At 40.2% G+C, this 23,368-nt stretch overlaps 1 protein-coding gene across 6 annotated transcripts in view; it reads right to left on the bottom strand.

The window, feature by feature from the left end:
• Window positions 1-23,368, bottom strand: part of ATP8A2 (ATPase phospholipid transporting 8A2) — a 311,854-nt gene that overhangs the window by 35,378 nt on the left and 253,108 nt on the right. The window lies entirely within an intron of this gene.

The raw sequence follows: 23,368 nt of genomic DNA, 5'->3' as shown, positions 1-23,368 counted from the left end.
ATATTCACATTTTTCTTGTTGTAATGCTTGAAGAAAAAGCTTGGGATTTGAGAAGGAAGATATCTGGAAACCCTGCATATTCCAGCATACACAAATAGTTATGCAATGAAGTTGAAATATAGCACTATTTACAGAAATGCTACTTTAGATCATTAGAACCTTTTGCAGATAAATTAATGGTGAATAAAGTTTAAGACTACCTCATCACCCCTTCCATGGAATACACATACTTCCCATCAGCATTGTTAACTTCTGCTACACATTAGAAAGCACTTTTTTCACTCTGTAACTACTTGTGTGCACCACACAACTGAAATAGATGCTGAAAGGTTTCAACAGCATTTCCAGTGTCTAGACAGATTTTGCTCTCTCCTCGGTTACAGACACTGCCATATCTCTTTCCCAAAATCTTTACTCCTCAATATTTTTTATACCACACACACACACCTACTGACATGTCAGCAGTGTAACACAGGCTCGGCTGGCTCAGCTTTGTCTCACACTGTAGCACACAAGCACTGCAATGCTGAAGTGTCAGGCCATGGTACAGGTAAAGACACAGCTGAGCTACAGAGGAAATGGAACTATATGAAACATCTACTTAGCCTTTGAATACACTGGAGACAAAATTTGTAGTTATACACCTTGTAAGATGAGAATTATTGCTCGCAACAGTAGACTTCCACCACTCACTACAGTAAAGCTCTTAAACTCAGAGAAGCCATCACAGAGCTCTGCCAGCAGCATCCAGCATCTTCTCCCAGTGTCAATCTCTGTCTAAAGTTGTTCATCCAACAACTCAGTCATATTTAGCAGCAACTTGCCCTTGGGTTGCCCAGTAGTGAGTACATCCAAAAGTGGTTTTCACCTTTAAATGTTAAATCCTCCATGTCACTGCTGGACTGATGGATCAATGGCAAATCTTGTACTGAAACCAAGAGCAAGCTCGACTGTGTAGACAAGTGTCCAACATTCATGGACACTTTGCCACCCACACAGGCAGTAAGCAAACACATTCCAGTCACAGAATCAGCTCTCCGTATTTGAGAGCCCTCATGCCTACATTCACATGAGAATGACAGAAGCACACAGACAGTTTTGATCTATGCTTATTTGAGGAAAAGGATGTACAGGAATAAGAGGGAATTAATAACTTAATTGGCAGCCAAGAAGTTGAACTGTAATAACAGTGCCAAAACATAATAAGATTTATCCTCATGCTTTGCTTTTCTTTGGCCATGACCCTGCAAGTGCTAGGAGTCACAGAATCACATCAGCATTTCCACTCACCATCCTTCCTCTGCCTATGCTAATAAAAGCTGAAAAAGTGCCACAATATTCTATATGCATTTTCTGATATTTTTGATTGCAATATTTTACGTTCCACTTCTTGCTTTTCTTGCCGAAAGCAACTTGACACACTTTCATAGTGCAGAACAATCTGAGTATGTGTTCAATAGAAGTTAAAATGCTATTATTTTTGTTACAAATGCTGACATCTCAATCAATGGCTATGAATTCGGACATGTGGCACATTGGAAAAAACCTCAAAGCCAAATACTTTTTGCCTGCAATTATGTATTTTACTCAAGTATTATTCTGTCCAAAAACTTCACCGTAACAGTAAAACTATTCATCTCATTGGAACCCTGTCAGACACTCATTTTACTACTAGGAAGGCTTTTCCCACACAATTCTCACCAAGGTTTTACTCCATTCCTCAGCTCATCTGAAAGGTTTCTTTCCTGCTCATCTCTAGTTTGCTCTTGGAGTTACAGGACTGCTGCGCTTCACAACAGTCTGGTCTGTCTTGCACGCACAGCTCTGCCCCTGAGCACAGCCTCCTCCCTCGCAGGGTTACACCCTCTTCTCACAGCATGGGAGCTCCTCAGCAGAGCTTTCACAGCAAACCACCCAATGTGCTCTGGGGACATCCAGAGACAGCACTTCTAGGTTAGCCCCCAACTTGTAGGATAGAGAGCTGGATTATGAATGGAAGCTGCATAAAAGCACCTATTTATCCCTACAAAGCTTTCCTCACACTTCCCAGCTGTTGCTGTGCTCCATTCCAGTTGCTCAGCCAGTCGTGACAACAGTGAAGACAGTACTGCAATACATCTTCAGTGAAACATGGCATTTCTATATCCAGTTCCTGTGAATAACACTCTTCAGCTATCAGTTATCACCCCAAGATAAAAATAAAAAGCAGAGATACCAAACAGGAACCAGTACAATTCTCTTTTTGTCAAGATCATCACACAAAGCAGGAGTAGAAATAGGTTGTTTTTTAAACAAATTCTAAATATTGACCATCTCTGTCATCACAGAGGTCCCATGATATGTAACTAAGTAATTTTTGTTCTGTCTACTGATGTAAACATTAGTGACTATCACAGCCAAGGTGAACTGCCAGAGACCATTAATCACAATGCACCCCCCAAAACCACTTGAGACTAATGCAAGTCCTCCTTCTGAGAACACTGCAACTTAAACTGCTGCCACCAGTAGACTGCCTTTCAAACACTGCCACAGACAAAGCATTCATTTGAGAGAATTGATAACATTTGTTAAAAATAAAGAATGGGAACAAGAAAAGAAAGAAAAGAAGTTAGCTCCAGTTATTTTGCAACCAAGGAGGAAATAATTTAGGTCCCAACGCCTTTAACATCTTCTAAATAGCATTTGTAAGGCTGGACTATTTTTTTTTTTCATTTAAAAAAACATTAAAAGAAGTAATAGCACTGACCATTCAGAATGACCAGAAGATTGTCTTTGTACTATTATTTTAGAAAGAGTAGGTTAAAGTGGGCTTTTACATTTGTTGGTTGGAGTTTTTGTCTTTCTTTGCTTATTTTAACTCAAGGACATGTCATGCACAAGCATATGAAATAGAGACTAGATTGTTTAAAAAAAGCCACCTTAAATTGCAATACAATCTGGAGTACATTTCAAGCTCTCTTCTCCATTTGGCTATTCTTAGTACATTCATGAGCATCATTTCTTGTCGTACTGTTTTACCAATAAAAGGTGGTGTCACTATTTTCAACAACTTCCAAGGAGGACAAGGCCAGAAGTGCCCAGGGATGGGAAGTCAATATACATACTGTTCTGGTATTCTTATCACAGCATGGTTAGACAGCTAACCAGAAAATGATTCAGACAAAGCAAGCAAGGATATCAATCATATCATTCAAGAAAAGCGAGACAAAATTTAAATTCCTATTTTGAATAACGAAAGTTTTTTATGATTTCATTTCTTCATATATCTACGTATCTTAACTTCGACAAAAAATGGACAGCAGAAGTATAAGACCATGATGGAAACAGCTGGCTTTATATTTCCAGCATGAAAAAAATTATTCCTGGAAGTGTGCCTGGAGCCTGATCTCTCTCCATGAGACATGGATAAGGACCCAATAAGTCACTCAATTGCAGTTTCATACTCATTCAATTCCAGCTTTGTGCACTGGGATTCAAGTGCAACATGCAGTCCAGTGATGGCACATCACTAGGTCCCAGTAGTCAAATGTGGATGACGGCATGGCACTGCCTTTGGCATCACTTGGGAAAGGAGCAGTGAGGGAGAGGATGGCCACATGATTACTGTGAAGGACAAGAAATATTCACTGCCATCACTGAGGTACTCTTGATCTGGACTTCTCAGACACTGATGACACTTGTGGCTGGAGCTGCAAGTGCAGCTCTGGGAGCTTGGCCCTGCTGCTCCATGTGCTCTGCCTGGGCAGCCAAAGCAGGAAGCAGTGCGCCCAGCGGCACCAACACAGCTGGAGGCGGCCAAGCGAGATGCACCGGGTGGATCTCTATGCCAGGGCATCCCCTCCATCAGTTCTAGACCAGTGGCTTGGTCTGAGCACAGCACTTCAGAAGGGCTACAGCTGGGGCAGCCCAGCTGGTCACTCTGCTCCCATCCCATGTCAGGCAATTCACATGGAAACATCTCTGCTTTTCAGTCACTGACGGCAGCTTCTTCAAAGCCTGTCCCACCCAGCCCACTGATCTGAGGTGCCATTCCTGGGCCATCAGGCACAGACATTTTCCCACTGGTGCTGCTAGCTTGGGCAAGCAGTCCTGCTTCACTTCATTTCCAGTGCCTCATCTGAAGACACAGGGTACGGACAACCTATTACTCTCCTTGAGAAGTTCAATTATTAGCACTGGGACGCATTACAGCAATGCTCTGAAAACTCTCAAATTCCTGCAAAAGATGGCCTTTCATCTCCTCCATAGACTCAATAGGGCTAATTCAAACACTGCTTTAAATGTCTAGAAAATATTTTCAGTAGAAAGTAAAACATCTTCTACCCCAATCTTGAAATTGTTGCACTTTTAGTGATATTCCAACTTTGATATCTTTACTGCAGGTTTGTTCTTTTCTCTTTTTTTCTAATTTTTAAAATGCTTTTCACAAGTAATTTTGATCCCTAACTTCAATAGGAAGAGAAACAGATTCCATCGCCAAAAAAATCCTATTGTGTATTATGAACAGTATCATGAACATTGAGCAAACTCTTCAGCAAATATATATTTACAGTTTGCAGACCATTACCCACCTGTTTTCCTTTAGAGAACTGCATTGTGCACAGTCTGCACATTTTGGGTCCTGCTAAGCCTGCATGTTTCAGTGCTATCACTGGGTAGTTTTCTTTCAAAAGGCCCAGAAGTTTTACCTCAAATGGATAGAAGCATTAATTCTTTAGCAATCAAGTGACTGAACAGATCTTAAGGAGACACAAGACTTGCCACAAACTAACACTCCAAGTACTCCATGCCATGTAACAACAGGTAGATACTGAGTCATAAACCAATCAATTTTTCATAAATTATTCTCAAAGCATCAGCTAGCAATGGCTTTCTCACACATCAAATGATAAAAAAGTTTTGTTACATTAAATCAAAACCTCCTACTATTTCTATTAGCTTGTGTGGAATGGTCATTATCTCCACCCCATGCTGTTAATACTACAGAAAATACAGTTTTAAAATTCCTGTATTATACAAGATCCTCAAGGTGCTACAATCATCAGACTCCAGACCTTAGAGATCACATACATTAAAATGTAAGTGCAGAGAGATGACAGGGCTAGCTCATGGTCTGCATGACTGCAGAGCTGGGCAGATTGCCCAAGCTCCCCAGTTAAATCACACTACATGGAGAATGAGCCTACTGGAGCCCAAGTATGAAATATAACCAATATCCAAGAATGCAGTCTCGAGGATTTTCCCTGTGCACACAAACACAGTCCAGCCTCATCATGAGCTGGTGCTTAAGAGCTTTTTTCTCCAACATAACTGCAGCCAGCTCCAGGCTGGACAGATCTGGTAGATTCAGGGCTGACAGGTGCAACCACCGGCTCCCTCTTCAACAAATATCTAGGCTGGAAAAGCACCTGAAGAATAAGCCCTGTGGGTTAGTGGCAAAGTGTTAAGAAATGAGGCAAAAGAATTTGATTTCCCCTCCTGCTTACACCACTGGGAGTCAGGAGTACCTCAGATGAAATCAGCAGAGCTCTGCCACTGAAAGGCTGGCTGGGTATTTCCATGTCTGAATAAAGATGTGCAACGTTTTCCATAATGTAAGAATTTTCACTCTAAAATGACTCAGATGAAAACAATGACCTCACTGGCTGGCTGGATTTAACACAATGACACATTGGTCCAGTCTCAAAACTATTTCCTCCCTCTCCCAGTCTCTGCTCATACCAACACATCCCCCTGAGACCAGTAGGAGGAGGAAAGGAGAAAAAAAAAATCAGACGCCTCACTCAAATATTTTACCCCTTTCTCTTAATTTTGCCAGTCATACTTGAAGACACATGGGAGCCTAGAGTAAGAAATCTATCCACTGTCCAGCTTCCTAGCTATGAAGCTTGTTGATATTTTTAATGTAGCACCTGGATATAAATGTAGGGAGGGACAGCAGGAGCAGTACTTTGAGCAAAAAGAAAATTGCCAACACCAGCACAAAGACATGTCTTCAGCATTCCTAGTAAAGCCCAAGGTGTTTTGAGATCCAGGTATCAGGCAAGAAGCTTTGCATTAAAGTTGCTGGTTATAACAGATTAAAGAAAGCAGGAAAATACAAATTAAAGTACAGAAGACCAAGAAAATATATAATGTCAAGTGAAAAAAGACAAATTGCTTGTTTTAAGTTATTTCACGATCAGGAATTAGCAGTACAAAGTCGCAAATCAAAAATCAAAACCTTCAAGGGGAAGAAAAAACCCACCAAAACTAACTTCACTGCCTTGGTTTTGAAAGGAACTAGTTAGAGCTATAAAACCATAGGAGCACGGTGAAAGGATCTTCTAGATCCTTTTATTTTCTTGTCTGATCTTTATTTTCTTGGAGGAACACAGCAAGTTAACAACCTATTTTTATTCTATTTCTTAATGTAACTTAGAGAAATCAATATTTGATAGATACATGAACGTATCATTGGCCAAATGTGTCCCACAGGATGCTAAAATAAGCTCTGCTTTGTGTTAACTAAAGATATATTCTACATACTGCTTAAGGAAGAAATTCCTTTATCTCATTTATTAAATAGTATACAACAGTACCAATTAAACAAGAAGCCTGCCCATGCTACCCTCCACTATTACTCTGATAGCAGAGAATTAAGAAAATTAATCAGATAGTGCTTTAATTTGATTTTATAGTTCATTAGCAGTGTAAACTCTGATTCAGTTCCACGCAGCCTGTAATTTTTTCATTATTCATTACACTAAGCTAAAAAAAAAGAAAATTTTTATTTATTTATAGTCATTTGGAGAAAACTGTTGGTTAAAAGTTAGTGGTAAAATCATGCCCCATGTAAATGGGTAAGCAGATTCCTGAAATTTTGTTAGAAAGCACAGATCTCATTAACCAAAGGACCTTCCCCTCACAGTGGATGAAACATCTCAGTAAATTTTTACCTAAATAACACCAGGTGCTAATTATTTTTTCACATTAAAAAATAAAACTAAAATACCTTTCTGTATTAGCATGAGCTTCTCCAGCACAAACTAAAACCATGAACAACTCAGAAAAAAACCCACTGACACTCTTTATATCATCCAAGATTTATTCCTCCTCACCTTAGTCAGGCTTGGTATTATTCTGAATTATATGATAGTTTGAGTTTTCTGAGATGTGTCCAGTTACACAGTTATGCAACACAATATACTCATCTTTTACACTCCCATTAAGATGAACTTCCCCTGGAGAGTGTGGCAGAGCAGGACCATGGGCAGCTATGATTGCTGGGCAGTGACCTGCCATGATTCCATAACTCCACTGAGCCAAAGTGAAACATGTAGGGAAGTGATGCCAGGATGAAAGCAGTCATACCTACACACACTTCCTTAAGAATCTTTTTATTTTTCCCTCCTTCCCTCTCAAATTACACCAAAGGCATGAAATCTGAAAGAGTAATTTGGACAGACTAGACAATGTAACAGTTGGTCTTGTTCACTGCTTCATGCACTTTAGGATAAACTTCTACTCTGCATAGAAGAAATTTATACTTTACATTCTCTTTTTGAAGTAATGCTCAGCATGTAACCACTCTTGTTTGGTGTCTTTAAGTTTCTGTAAAGGTTTTAAGAGCACTTGTAGAGTAGCTGCCCTTATTTAATAACTGTGCCTTCATCATGAAAGCTGCAGGGGGAAAAAAATAATTTTACAGAACTCACCTTTGAATTTCAAACTCCAGGGGAGTAATTATGTTTAGAAGAAGCAGTTCCTTGCCAGAAAAGATACAGGATATTTGTACAACTTGCTAATTTATTCCTACAGAAAGATTCAGAACCTTCAAATTTCCTGGCTTTGTGTGTTGAAAATTTCCAACTCTGCTACTACAACAGCACTAGCATCCTCACATAAATACATTTGTTTCAAGATATTCCCTCCTCCTCAGTATCAGCATTCCTAAGCAAAAAGATACTCTACCAGGAGCAGAAAGATCACCTCACCTCTGCCACGGCTTCACAGTATGAATTTGGGTATATGCTCTAACCTTAGAAAACACAAAAAATACAACCACCCTCAGTGGAGTGTTTTGAAAGTAAGCTTTCAAACAAACAGATATTTAATTGGAAAACAGCATTTTTATATTAGTATAAAATAATACGTGCCCCATATCACATGATTCTTTTACTAACTTAAACAAGAAAAATCTTTGAAATCTGCATTTATTCCTTTACTATTTCTTTTGCCACGGTGTGTGGCAAAAGCTAAGCTTTTTTATGCTTTTACAGATCATCTTAAGAGAGTGCACTAAAAAAACCCCACATTAAGTTGGGGATTAACATTATTAAATTAACACTATTAAATATTTCAGGCAAGTATAATCAGGTATCTATCCACATGCCTGAGCCATCTAAACAATTCTAGGTCCTGACTGAAGCTGCTGACCAAAACTCAAGTTCTACAGCACATATAAAGATCTAAAATGGCCTGTGGCAACACTTCCATCAGTATTAGCTCAAATTAGATTCAGCATTTTGTCCCCAAATCTGGCAAATGAGTTTATGTCAGCAAGACTGCTGCTGCTCTCCAGAGTCCTGATGTAGCAATTTAAATGGGGCAGGCTGACACCTGCCCTTGCAGGCGGCTTGGTGGAGAGTGCTGCAACTGTGGTCGTGGTTTGCTGCCTGCAGTGAATTACAGCGCTGAAACCCACCAACAGAAAACACTGTTCTTGATGTTCTGTTTTTAACTTGCTTATTTCCTAATATGATTTGACATTGCATTTAACAAGATAACACGATTCCCTGTGTCTTACATCCTATAGATTCCTTAGTAGCTCATGAATTTCAGAAAATGGCTAATAATCATACAGCAAGAATTACACCTCATAACTGCAAGGCTCAGAGGAGTAGATATTTTCTGAGTTTTTAAAATTGGGGCATAGGTTTATAAATTGATGAGCATGTTGAAGTCTTACCAAAGTCAACAGCAGCTGCAAGTACACCACTTCCATAGAGGGAGTTCTGCATTCTGGAAAACTGTGTCCTTTAAACTCAGCTTTAGAGATATTAATCTGTTACAGCAATGGCTGGCTTGCATCAGATAACAGCCATTACCTCCCCACATTTATTCCTCCAGGAAGAGTAATTTACTAGCTCAGTCACTACATATTCACATGGATTTTATCTTCATTCAATGGTTACATTCTTAAAGCATATTCTGAATGCAGTTAGCTCAAAGTTTTCTTTACTGTCATACTGCCTCTCCTGGAGGCCCTAAAAGGCTTCGGGTTATTTTAGCATGACTGCAATTCAACTCAGATCCACGGAGCCTTACACAAATAAATACTTTTTCCTATAAAACCTTGCTCCTTCCATTTGTTTTCATTCCCAGAGTAATTTTTGTCACTGCTTGAGCACATACAACTTTTTCACAGAGCCACCATGTCTCTGTGCCTTGTATTGTCACATATGAAGTCCATCTGCAGTGACTTCCACCGCACTCTCTTACCAGAGCCTGGAGATGCACCCTGTGTCTATTTTTCTTCCTTCAGTGAAATCTTCACAACAGCATCACAATATAGTAACAATTTATATAATTTTTTTTCCATATCACAAATCACAGCTACAGGTTTCTGCTCTGATTCCATAATTTAATGAACTGCTGCCAGAAGTTAGCTTCCAGCTCAGCAAGGTGCCTAACAAGCCTCTTAATAATGTGGGGCAGTATTTGATGTCAATAGGGGACACTTAGTGCCATGCACCACTCAGTCTTGGTCACCTTGTGCTACCCCCATGTTTCCACATATGGTTCCAAGCACAGAATGTTCCAAACACAAGGGCCATCGATAAACCCAACAGCTGAAGACAAGCAGTCCCACAGGAAACATTCCCTTAAGCACAAAACACTGACAAAATGACAAATTGACCATGAGTGCCAGTCCAAGGTGCAGAGGCTCTGCTGGCTGCCTGGCCCCAGGTCAGGCACAGCCACCTCCTGCCTCACAGCCCTTCCCAGCAGGACACACCAGGCAGCCTTTCCATCCACAGCATACAAGGCAGCGTGACTTTCAGAGCCCCACATCGCCAGCTCTTTGCTGAGAAGAACACCGTAGAAATAAAATACCACTTGGAGCACTAACTTTATTTTATTGAATTGATTGACGCTTCCCTTTAATTAAAAGGTACCAGGAAAACATTTGGTTTTGATTCAGATATAACACAAAACCACCGAGGCCCATTTTGGGCGACTCCTCAGCACGGGCCCAGCAGCTCTGTCCGTGTTCCCACAATGAATGACTTCCTCCAACGCGCAGCCCCAAAGCCTCCCCAGATCCTTCCCCCCTAATCCCCGACATCTGCTCTGCGTCCCGGCCGGGCACTGGGACCACAGATGGGTAAACACAGCAGCGCCCGTGTCAGGCTGTGTGTGATTGCAGCTGAGAGCTCTGGACACGCAGCACGGCTCTCATTTAAAGTGTTCGGAGTGCTGAGGAAACACCTGTTAAGAAACCATCCAAAATAAATTCACCATGAGTCTTTTAAGAAAGAGAAAACCCGTGATCGACAGCAGCAACACGAGATCCGACAGCAGCGGAATTCAAAGCCCCACTGCAAACCCTGACCAATTAAATACATAAACAGCACCATTTTTCACTTCAGGGTAACAGTTACTATATCATTTCTCATCCTCTACTTAAAATAGATGCTTTTCTCACTGGAAGACTGAAGTTTGACCTATGCTGACCTAGTTTATTTCCTTCTCTGTGCAAAAATCCTACAATGCCATGTTGTGTGTGGTTTTAAAAGAAACTCTCCCATATGGCTACTCTTTAAAATCGTGTCAGCCCCATATAATCAGGAACAGTCTCTGCCCGACTACTAAAAAAGCTGGATTTATATTCTGCTTAAAGCCTGCAAGGTACAGTAGATGAAGATCAGTAATTTTAGAATTTGTGTTAAAATCGTCGAGGCATTGAGATTTTCCAAAGCTGTGACACTGGAAACAAATCCCGAAGTCTTTAAGCCTTGGAGTAATAAACAACTAGCGTTTTTCGAAAGCTTGCCAGAAATCATTAAATTTAAGCCATTGTTTCCCACCTTTAGGGACTCTGGAGGTTTACCTTGGCCCATGGTGGGTACCTCCCCCTCCTCCCTGTACACATCACACTGCAAGCTGCTTACTAATGATTATGGCATTTTTCAAGAACACTTAAGTGACTTTGGAGCATGGGTCACACTAATGCTCAAGTAGAGTCAGATCAAATATTTGAAATACTTTGCATTTCCCTGTTTCTTTCTGTTCAGGGCTCTCCATCAATAACTATGCTGCTTACTAGGCTGAGCTCTGCACTATATCTGTGTGGTAGAAAACTTTATTTCTCAGATTGCAGTGTGCTGGCTTTTGCTGGGGTAGAGTTAATTTTGTTCACAGTGGCTGGAATAGGCTGTGTTTTGGATTTGTGCTGAATGCAGGGTTGATAATACAGAGATGTTCTGGCTATTGCTGAGCAGGGCTTACACAGGGCCAAGGCCTTTTCTGATTTCCATTCTGCCATGCTGGGACACAAGGGAGATTGGGAGGAAACACAGCCAGGTGACCCCAATGGAACCAAAGGGATATTCCAGACCATCTGACATCCTGCTCAGGATATAAAATGGGGGGAAGAAGGAGGAAGAGGGGGACCTCTGAAGTGATGGTGTTTGTCTTCCTGAGTAACCAATACACCTGATAGGGCTCTGCTCTCCTGGAGATGGCTGAACACCTGCCTGCCCATGGAAAGCAGTGAATTAAATCCTGGTTTTGCTTCTTGTGTGTGCAGCTTTTGCTTTCCCTATTAACCTGTCTTTATCTCAACCCATGAGTTTTCCATCTTTTACCCTTCTAATTCTCTCCCTGATACAGCTGTTGGGAGAGGGAGCAAGTGGCTCTGTGCAGATGGCAATATTTTGCAAAAAAATAAAATTCAATGTGTTTCAGTAAAAAGCAATAGACACGGGGGGAAACTGTATTAGTAATAGTCAGCTGAAGGCCTGTCCAAGAGTCCAGAAAAGCAAATAAGTGTTAGGACTTATTAGAAATGGGTTTGAAGAAACATAAATTTTTGCTGCTATAAAAAAAATCCCAACTAACCAACTGTGCTTCATCTATGTGCTGTCTTCAATCCAAAAAGGACAAACAGAGAACTAGAAAAGGTTGAGAGGAAAGGCAACAGAAATGACCACAGTATGGCATGGCTTCACTGTGAGTTATGACCAGTGCAATGACTTTCACTGAAGGAAAGAGAGAGAGAAAGAGAAAGACTACATGAAGGCCTGTAAAGACAAGAATGGCAGAAATCAGGTAAAAAGAGTAATAGCTCCTTTCTTTTTCCAGTATAGGAACTTGGAACACCAGAGCAGACAGCCAGTGGTAGGTTCAAAACCACATGGAGGTAATACCATTTCCCATATACAGCATACGATTTGGGGATGTTGCAGTGGACCAGAGAGCGATCACACTATATAAAACTAGCGGTATTATTCTGGAATGTTGAAATTCCTGATCTGCTTAGAGGTAGGAGACTACACCACAGGAGCACCATTACATCCCTTACTGTTTTTATACTCTTCTTAATCATCTGCCACTGGGCATTGTCACAGCCAAGACAGTCAGAAACCTGTACTGGCACCAAATATGCATTATTTAGACTGCATCAGCTGGAGGCTGCAGATAAAGGAGACAGTGAGAGCTCCAGAAATGAAGGACCTGTGCATACAGGAGCTGGAATCTGACTAATTCCTCTCACAGCAAGGAAAAGCAGCCAGCTGGTTCAGTGATACTTAAATCCATTGCAGAAGCTCTTCAAAGCTTTTAGTTTAGCTTAACAGACAAGTGAACTAAACTGTTAATAAAGCCATGTGTACTTCAATCAAAAAGAGAAAGGGAGAAGGATAACTCAGTGAAGATGTGTTACGCAGAGCTCCTTAAAGAATATTTTTAACAGAGGAAAAACAATACCATAGTGCCAGGTTCTAGGGTTCAGCTCCTTCAAAAGTGACACACTTTCAACCCACAAAGCCACATGTCGTGGCCAGCTTGTGTCTTCCTTTTAAACTTCACTGCAAAGTGGGGCTTTGCAATCCCTTCTAGGAAACTCTTTTATTTTCCAAGGCACAGGCATGGAACACAGCTACACAGATAGAGTCTCAGGTACATACTCCAATGAGTACCACTGTATCTCCTTCTCCCTACAAATACTTTCCAGCATGCCTACAGGTGGCCTGAGAGGAAAGAGGGAAAGAGTGTGACAGGGAGGACATTCTAAGCCCCCAAATTATAGCCTTAAGTTCCTTCCTTTCCTTCTTCAGAGACTGACACACACACACAGTGAAAGAGAAGGATGCTGAGAATTTGCACTGTGCAGGAAAATGCTCACAAAACAAATCCCACAACCATACATAATTGAGTAATCCAGACTTTGGCTTACTCAGGTTTATGAGAACCAAAGCAGCATTTTAAAATTCTTATTTTTGTTTTCCTTTAAGTTTAATTAAGCTTGCCTTAGGCTCACAAGGCTATTGAATTTGAAACATTTTCAAGGTAACTGACCTGCAGAGTTTTCCTGTGTGCTCTGCCCTTGAAGTACATCCCAAGATCATTCACTCTTTTACCACAAGCCTGACAGCAACATCAAAATTATATCAGAAGATTTTTTTTTTTTTAAAATAATATTAGCTGATAAACATTAGCCACACTGAGTAGTTTCAACCTCACTGGTAGCCTCAAGTGGTTCTCCTGCAAGATTCAAGATTAGACAAGAGGAGATTTACTTAAAGGTTGTGCTCTCCTGTTTCTCTTTCAGCTCTGAAATCGGGGCTTTCTGAAAGGGTTCCTGGCTCCCACAATAAGCCCATTTGTTACAGGCCACAGAAGCATTATCAAAGACCTCATTACAGTTGTCATAAGCCAAAGACATTCTGCAACTGACAGGAAAAATACGGGTTTGCAACACTAACAAATGCATCCAATAGCTTCTCCAGTCTCAAAACAGACCATCAATTTGCCAGGAAAAAATAATCCAGAATATTTACATTAAGCCTTCTCCCTCCCAAAACTCCCTTAAGTCAGTAGGGAAGAATTGTTGAGTAAGAAAAAGATTGCAAAATTCAGTACAGCGACAAGGTAGCACCATGCTAATGAAGTCATTCTGCTTTTGCACAGGCAAAAAGGATTATAAGCCTATGTAGCAGGGAAAGGAAAAAAAATGGAAAAAAAACAGGAAAAAAAAAGGGAAAAAAATTATATACATATAACTCTGAAGCCAAATATTTCAAAGAGGGATGAATCTGAAAACGATTTTTTTGTGTGCTGGTATTACATAGATCATTAACAAAACAATCCAAGACAAAAAAATAAAGGCAGTGCAGTGTGGAAAGGAGGATAGAGCTAGAGGAAAATTCAGAGTGCCAATTCCCTGTTAATGGTTCAGATTAATTCAGATGGGGTATGGTCATAAAGCTCTAGGGATTCACACATCCCTGCCTCAATTCAAGGCACTAATAACCAATCAGTATTTTAGATAAGACTCTATAAATATTTAAAATTTTTAATCTTTTGAGGGCCAAAAATAACATTTCCCATCGTGTCCTTGTCTTTCCCACAGCAACAACGATGAGATTTCTCAGCTGGCATTGCTGGCACCAGCATGACGTCAGGTGGCTTCAGTAGTGGCACTCAATTAACTTCGAAAGTTACATCTAATTGATCCATTTCCTGCACTGATAAACAACTGTAAACAAACACTTCTCTTCAAAGGAGCAGCTCTGTTCACAAATTAAAAAAGGAAAGGGGCCATCTGAATCACAGCAGTCATGGCTGTGTCAGGAGTTTTATTATAAACACTATTTTTAGGGCTTTAAATGAGTGATGTGACATTAAATACCATAAGCCAAATTCTTCCCCAAGTTAATGTGACAGTGGTGCTTCCTCACGAAACAATCTTTGCCTTTTCTTTTCCTAAAGTCTTCTGTGTTACTGACAGCACTGTCTGTGTACAATTACAGTGTTTTGATTTTCAGCCTTTCCAATACATGCTCATTTTTGGCCCGGGAAGCTCACTACCCCCTTCACTTGCACTTTCATCAGCCCTGTGTCCGATTTCTGTGTCTCAGTGGAACAGCAGCCAGAGCAGTAAAACAAAAACCAAATCCCCTCTGCTTCTGTTTGCAGCTCCCCTTATAGTCAGACACCCACCCCCACCATTCTGATAAGCATTCATTCTGTGGTCCTTTTTGCAAACCTTTCAAAATGTAGTCAGGAATGATTTCAGCGTAAACTTTATGCGGATTTGAAAGAGGCCACAACACACAGTTACTTATAGTTGACTCCTCCACAACCTTTACTTAAGAGTCTGCTACTATAGCTGTACTTCACCTTGCCAATTCCCCCATCTGTAATTTTGTTGCCTTATCTACTGGAAGAAAAATGATACCATCACAGAAGTGTTAAGAGTTGGGAGGGACTACCAGTGGGCTGACCTGATCCAACCTCCCTGCTCAAACAGGGTTTTCCTAGAGCCCACTGCACAATGATCATGGAGATATCGGCTTGCCTCTAAATTACCTCAGACCCAATGTAAAAGCATGCTACAGAAATGCCTAATTGTTTTTGCCACAACTATATTCTCCTTTGGCAGTGTGTCAGAGATTCTTAAATATGAGGGATTAAAATTGCCACTGTCATTTCATTAGCCTAAGTATTTATTAATTAGGAAATGGAAGTCTGTGCATTTTAAATTTTGGTATGGTCACACATTAATTGAGGAGCACAAGCCTACTTTTATTATGGTACACACTTCAAACATCACTTGAGCAAAGAGAGCAAGTGACTGATTTCTGCACACTGTCAGCTGCTACGTCTGTTTTGACAGATCCAGGGTGTTACCACATCCAATTGCCCTAACATGATTACAATCTAAGACAGCTATTAGCATGCCAATAATGTTTATGAAAATGACTGTGGCACCACATACTGATTATGTATTTTCAGGAGTTAGGTGCTTTCTGTTAAGTTTCCAATCCAGACAATTGTGGTTTATCTGAAACACTTTAAAGACAGGAAATCAAACCCAAATGTGAATTACAGTGTTAGTCAAGTGCAAACAAGAAGACTCCCTGTCAGGTCAAAGAAGGTAGGTTAGTCTCATGCCATTACTATTACAATAGTAATGCTCCTTAGAAATTGAACAGGAAAATGTGTTGTTGGGGAGCTTAGGTACTGAAAGGAACAAACTGAAGACAAGTGCACCTGGAGCTCTCCAATGCTAAACCAAACATGAAATACCTAGACAGCTGCTTTAACCTCCTTCAGAGACATCGCTGCTTTTAATCCCTGATCAAGATTCTGCTGTTCAAAACACATCAGTCTTGAGTTCATCAGTCCCACTGGTGGAATCCAGGTTTTCTTAACCTCTCCTCATTCGGAGCAGATTTCAGCGCTTGCTTAGATGTCAGCTTGACCCTGACAGACTTTCTCGTTAGGTCTGTCTACAACACAACCATCAGTGCTACAGCCTTTCCATACAAGAAGATCCATATCAGCACATTCCAGCAGTAGAAGCTGATCAAGCAGATGTTCATGTGCCCAGTGAGTTTGCTGTACCTGGAAGTAGGAGAGGTCCTTAAGAAACTGCCTAGGGAAGCCAGACTCCCTGGGGTATTTCCCACCCCATTCATAGCTCAGCAATCTAGAAGAAAGTTCCCTCTCTGACAGGCCTTCCTCCAGAGTGCCACTTTTCACTGATGTCAGACATAGCATTATTGCTCCAAGACCCTTATTGCCCTTAACTCCTACAGCATTCAGAGAACAACTTCACATATGGGAAATAAAATATTAAAAAAAAAAAAGTGGAAATAGGTAAGTGATAAATGGAAAAACAGAACAGCCCTATTTTCAGCTAAGAACATTATCCCTTTCTGACCTAAGACACCACAAGAACACATAGATCTAGCTCATCAAATCCACAAAGAATCCAGACCAGAGATAAGGCAGTCCAGCAGTACTACTGTCAATATCAGCACATTTAAGAGAAATAAGGTGAAGATCTGAACTGCTGTGGATTTTCCTGTTTTTAGAGATCTTACTGACTCTGGCAGTCTCAAACCACCAAAGAGTTCACAGAACACTAAGTACTACCCTCAGTTCTTAGGAAGAGGTAATGGAAATATCCATGCTGGCTTTTAATGGATCATCTTTTAAATACACTGGGTCCAAAGGAGGGGTGTGTGTGTAAGTGTGTGTGCAATACAACATGTCTGCATATATATATTCAGACATGAAATTCAGAGTGAATGGAAAGAGAGAGACCTCTACAAATTAAAAGACAAGTCAGCATCAGCACATGCACCTGAATTCTGGTGCAAGGGTGTCACTAAGCTTGAGAGTGTGACTGGGCCATGTTCCAAGTCCACATAGGGGCAAGATATAAATGTGCAAGTGACATTTCCTACATTGTGGTTTTCAGGGGAAAAAAAAATGCTTGTGCATCAGCTGGAATGGAAGTGTAGCTTATTTCAACCTGGACAGATAGGGCTCCCTGCAGACCATTCCCAAGAGCCTGCTTTGACACAGCTAGTGAAACCAAAAAATAGTGGAAATTCACACTACTGAATTCTGTTCAAACTGCAACACCTCCCACTGTTTTAACTCCTAGATCCCAGCTTTGGATTTTACATAACAAAAACAGACTCAAAGGTTTCCTAATGTAGGATAAAATATAATTTGAATGCTGGTAAGGCAGAAAATAAATTCTATTTTGACTGTAATGATAAAGACTGAAATCTAAAAGCTCTACCTAGAATATGACAATATTCTACAGAAATACAATATGGAAAAGTAACCCAAAGGGAAAAAAATAAAAGGAAACAATAAAAGAAATTAACACAGACTATCAAATAACTGGAAGAGCTGCATAAAAGAACTGGTCTAGAAGGATATTTATAAATTACTTTCCTTTCTCAGAGGGCAACTAAATGCTTCTGAAAGAAATTAAAAAGCAGTCAGATGCTGAAACAGATGTGTTATAAAGAGAACTAAAACTAATAAACTCCTCATCTACAGCTTAACAGAACAGAAAGAAATGAATTACAGGTATTAAAATTACAAAACCAGAAGTTTAGTATAAAAGCCAGAGAAAATGCTGGATATAACTGGACAGCAGGCTGGGGGAGTTCCAGACAAGCCCGGATGCTTCCTGGTACAAAGATCCTGTGGAGAGATATGAGTGAGGCTAAGAGCCTGCAGAGCTTGAAAGGCCAGCAGAGGAAGAGGGGTCAAAGAAGCAATTAAACTAATGCAAACACAAAAAGGCCCAAGACCACACAGGTTCTCAGTATAGCTTTATAGCAGAAAACCCGACATTCAAGGTACACAAAGTCTACTCACTCTATCTGACATATCTACCAAGTGCAGCTCCCAAGACCAAAAGTGAGGCCAGTCCAGCAGCACAGAAATAAACACACTACTATGAGTATTGCACAGGGCAATCTTTTCTCTGAGGAGGGAGAAAAATCCTCCCCAGAAGAATAAAAAACCATCCATCCTCAGCCTATATGGTTTTAGTACAGAGGCTTCCTATGGAATAAAGCCTTGAGGCTGAGGCACAGGCAGGCAGGAGCTACATAAGCACAGACATGCACTGGCAGCATGGCACGTGCAGCATGGAACTAAATATACCAACACATCCTAGTCTGCCTCCAGACTGATGCTGGCTTCCAACCCTATGTTTATCTGCTGAACCCACAGTTGCTCTACCCAATCTTACATACACATGGTGAGTGAGGATAATGCACAAACCACAGTAATGACAACATGTGGCTGCTGTCTGTCAATGGTCTTTGTGGGTCCCTTCCAACTAAGAATATTTTTTGATTCTGTGATTTGGCTTAGAGTGATCTCCTCTGAAAATCTCTGTTCTTGAGGATGGGGCTAAAAGTGACATGAAGATTCTTTTAACCTTACTTGAAACCAATCACCTCCATCCCCCAAACTCAGTAGTGAACTCTGCAACACTTGGACTAGAGAAAAGGAAGACACCAAAGTCCCTCTTTCCCTCTTTTGTTATTCACCTTTAATGAAATCCTGTTCCAAAAGTTCCAAAAGAACAACAACCAGCCTCTCAAAGTCTTGATCCCACTGTAACAGAATGTACAACTAACACGACAGAACATAAACTTGTTCTCTCATCACATAATCTTGATACTCATGCTAAGCACTTTCTCTGACTTGCATTATGAAATACGTGGATGAATTTTAGTAACACGAAGTTTTATGGTTTCCAGTTTTACTATAATTTAAAGTACAATGCTGAAAGAATCTGTAATTAAGCAGCTCCAAGACAAACTAGAGTTTGTGTGGTCTGAACTAATCAAGTATGTATTGCTCCTAACCCAGTCAGCTATATGAAATTATTTTTCTTATTATTATTTTGAGAAGATTTGCAAGATAAAAAAAGCCTACATTTTTTCTTGGCTGTGCACTACAGTAGCATTTAAAGGAAAAGGATTGCTAAAAATTGCTTTTCTGATTTGGTATATATCAACACAGTTATCAAAAAGCATTCTAGGTATCACTCTAAATTGAATAATCAGATTCTGCCCTAATAGCAAATAAACTCCTAAAACCAATTATAGCACCCAATAGCCTCCTTTGGAAAGACAGGATAACAATGCATACCAAAAGGTAATCAAAATTGTACCAGCCAGTCATAAACTCCTGGGAATCTTGCTGATCATTGAGTTTTGAAGTAGGATCAACAATAGGATATGACATACATATGTATCTCATTGTTTATTCTATACCCAGTATCTGAGTTGATGCAAAAAGGCAATTACCAGGGAATACACATCCTTCTCAGGTGGGATTTGTTATAAGTAAGAGATGGCTTGGATCTACTAAAGGCAGAAGAGCCCACTCTTGCCATCATTTGACTTGGGTATATAATGTACAGGAGTGAGTGTAGAACTCTAAGCCAACTCTTGTCCAGTGATAAAACATTAAAAAATAATACCAAATATATCATAATATTAAAATACCAAATTGACTTGTCTGTAACTGAAAATTTATGACAGATTAATGGGAATTTCCAGCTGGAAGCTATCTTGCTAGTCACTGACTCACATGGCCAGCAAAGTGTCATTTCAAGTACACATTTACAGAGTTCTGCCTTAGTGCTGTGCTACAACTCCTGCAGCTCCTGGTGCACCACTTCAAAAGCACACAACATCTGTTGGTGTTTTTTTCAAAACAAAATTAGTTTGTTACCTCCTGAAAATATTTATCTGCTCCTTAAAAAGCAATTTTTTTTTCCTCTTGCTCTGCTACTGCAACTATTATTGGAATGCTCTACTGGAATTTCCTCACCCTAGAAAGCAGCTCCTCAGAAGTACTCTGCAGCTGAGGTTACACAGGGCTTGTTTAGATCCCTTTGCATCAACACTGCCCTTGAGCATTAATAACATGTTTGCTTATTCAGTGCCCCTTCTCCACATACCTATATATATTTTAAATAGAACTAGTAATAGTAGAACTGTGTTTTAAGTAGTGTTTCCTTCTGTGTTTGCATCCTTGCAAAGTACAAGGCAAATTCTTAGTCTCTCCTGCCTTCTGTAAGATGAGACAGCTCAGAAACACCTCAGAACCAGGAACAGGATTATTAAGTGAAAAAGTTGATACTTTCTTCTGGAAAACTTTTTGCTTCAATTTTTCAAACTTATAGTTAACAGGATGATGACAGCATTGGATGTGACATTTTCACTCAAGGGCAAGAAGCTTATTGGACAGTTTGCTTTATCATAAAAAGAGTAAATCAGCAGCACAAGTGATCTCGTTCTTTGGTGGAAATCTACAGCAAGAAGTAGCTTTACTTCCTACACCTCCCTACCATCTTCACTGAAAACCACCAAGACTGACCAAGAACACCACTTCCTCAGGAAAGCTAAGGAAGCAAATGGTGATATTCAGAAGACGGGCACATCACAGATATTAGCACTGGGTTAAGATCTTACAGAGAAGGAGCAGAGAGGAAACATAAAGGGGCTCAGTAAACACCAACCTGTCAGTCTGGCAGAAATCAGAGACCTGCCTTTCTGTGGATGCAAAGCCCACAGAGCCACTAGCTGCACTCTCACCTTAACTGAGAAATAAAATCTCAGACTTCAGTGACAGACATTACCTAAAAGGCAGGATGAAAATCATGCCCACTCAGCTACATTAATGTACTCAGTAGAGCTCTTTTGATGCATAATGGGAGTATTCTCTATTGCCAAAAGTCCTGGAAATTTCCATTTTGACAACCATAGAGCTGTCAACTGGATAATGAAGTAAAATGGAGATGAGGCTTGAGTAACAGGCTTGAATGTGAATTTGTCATCATAAGAGGGTCTGAGAACAGAAGCAGGATCCTTCGTTCTTTCCAAGGTATCTGAAAACAGAACGAGCTCATCTCCAGCCAGCAACACCACCAGCCTTGTGTTTCCCATTGCTAATTATCCTTGGCAGGAGGACAGAAATGACATGGGATGTTCCAAGTCAAGGAGAGAACAGATTTAAAAGTGAAAATCCATGCCACAGAGCCTGAAGAATGCCCTGCAACAAGATCGCTTTGAAGCCAACAACCTACCCAACTGCGAGGAACCCTCCTGCCTCCACTGGCTCTCCTGGTATGAGACCGCGGAGCACGAGTGAACCCTCAGATTTCCTACGGGAATGCACTGTGCTGTCACACGGACCTTTCAAAGGGGACAGGTCCTCCCATTTGTAACTCTGTGATGACTTTCTACAACCATCCAGTTGCTTTCATGGCAGTGCAGTATTAGGAAAATATCTGATGTATTTTTAGCTTTCTTCTATTGTAGCTTAGCAGCTGGATTCAAAGAGAGCCAACAACCCTGCGATCGACCTGACCGCGTATGGATCAGTAACACATGCTCCATCAACCAGCCATGAGTCCTCTAAAACATGACAAAAGGGACCAAGGCAGGGATTACAGTTTTTAGGGTATAAATTCTCATGGATCAGGCAATAAGTTGCACCCCACTGTCATCCAGATTACTATGGTTAATTAGCAGCTTTTCATGTTTCAGTCAAACCTTGATGGTTCAATTCCTGTTTTTTTAAAAAAATACTACTACTACTACATGTAACCTGAGAGAAGACAGAGGACTAAATGGATTAGTGACCTGATACAGCAACAATTTGTATGGCTTGGCTTGCCATAAATCCTGTTTAAACACTATCCTACTGCTTAAAGCTGGACACTCAGTGATCCTCAGCCTGCTTGGCCTGTTATGGAAGTGACCAGAGCAAACCACTGCTGAGTAAACCAAACCCCTGCCTGTAGAAGAGACATGCCTTCACTTGGCAAGGTTGAGAAGGGCAGTGTAGAACATGGCTGTGCTTTAGGTAGAAATTTAATCTGTGCTGGGGATATTACCAACTGGAAATATTTGACTTAAAGAGTTATGTGTTTCCATATATTAACATACTTCCCACACTTGCTCACATCTGCCCAAATAAGCTATGAAATAAATATTTTCCACATTGTAAATATAGCAGGTATTTATAATGCTCAGTGACACATCACTTAATCCAGAAGCCAGCTTTTGCAGCTAAGCCTTTCATGGTACACAACAGGCAAGTAAACAAGTTGAAGAAAATTTTGCAGTCTACTTACATTTTAGTTTGCACTATCTCTTGTATGTAGAATTTATCTACAAAAAATTACTTGTGTCAATAGCTTAACGGAGTAACATCCAGTACAATTTTCTTTTAACAGAATACCTTGTGACAAAAAGAGCAGCTTCTGCACTCTTATCTGCTTTCTGAGTATCAATCCAGTGTCTGATGCACAGAATTAGTAGGACAGAATATAAGTATAAAAGGTTCCTTAAAAAGCAATTAGCCTCTTCATTTAATTATATAGTATTTTAATGATCTCAGTTATCCCATTACATAATATCTTTCTGTCAAGTCTATGCGCAACCTTTTGATATGAGTATCCATGTACATTTGTTTAGTGGATTTTTAAAGAAGATATTCTTTCTCCAAAGCATTTAGTTGAATTTTAGTCCGTCAATCAGTGGGTTTTCTTTTCTGAATTTTACCATTTTTTAACCCAATAAATACTAGGTTTAACTGGATATATCCAGAACACTAAAGATGCAGTGAATGAAACAAAGACACCCCTTCTTTAAAAGCTTTAGACTGGCAACATAATAAAATAGGTGTTAAAAAGGCTGATGAAAAAAGCTAGAACATATTCAGAACACATTTTAGAGCTCTTCTGTTTTGCCAAGACTTCAGAAGCTAACCTGCCTACCAAGGTAGCCAAGTAATGAAATTAGCATTTGACAAAAAA

The sequence above is a fragment of the Passer domesticus genome, chromosome 2, assembly GCF_036417665.1.
Source record: "Passer domesticus isolate bPasDom1 chromosome 2, bPasDom1.hap1, whole genome shotgun sequence".
Taxonomy (NCBI): domain Eukaryota; kingdom Metazoa; phylum Chordata; class Aves; order Passeriformes; family Passeridae; genus Passer; species Passer domesticus.
Note: the sequence above shows the minus strand (reverse complement) of the source record. Positions and strands in the feature narration are given on the sequence as shown.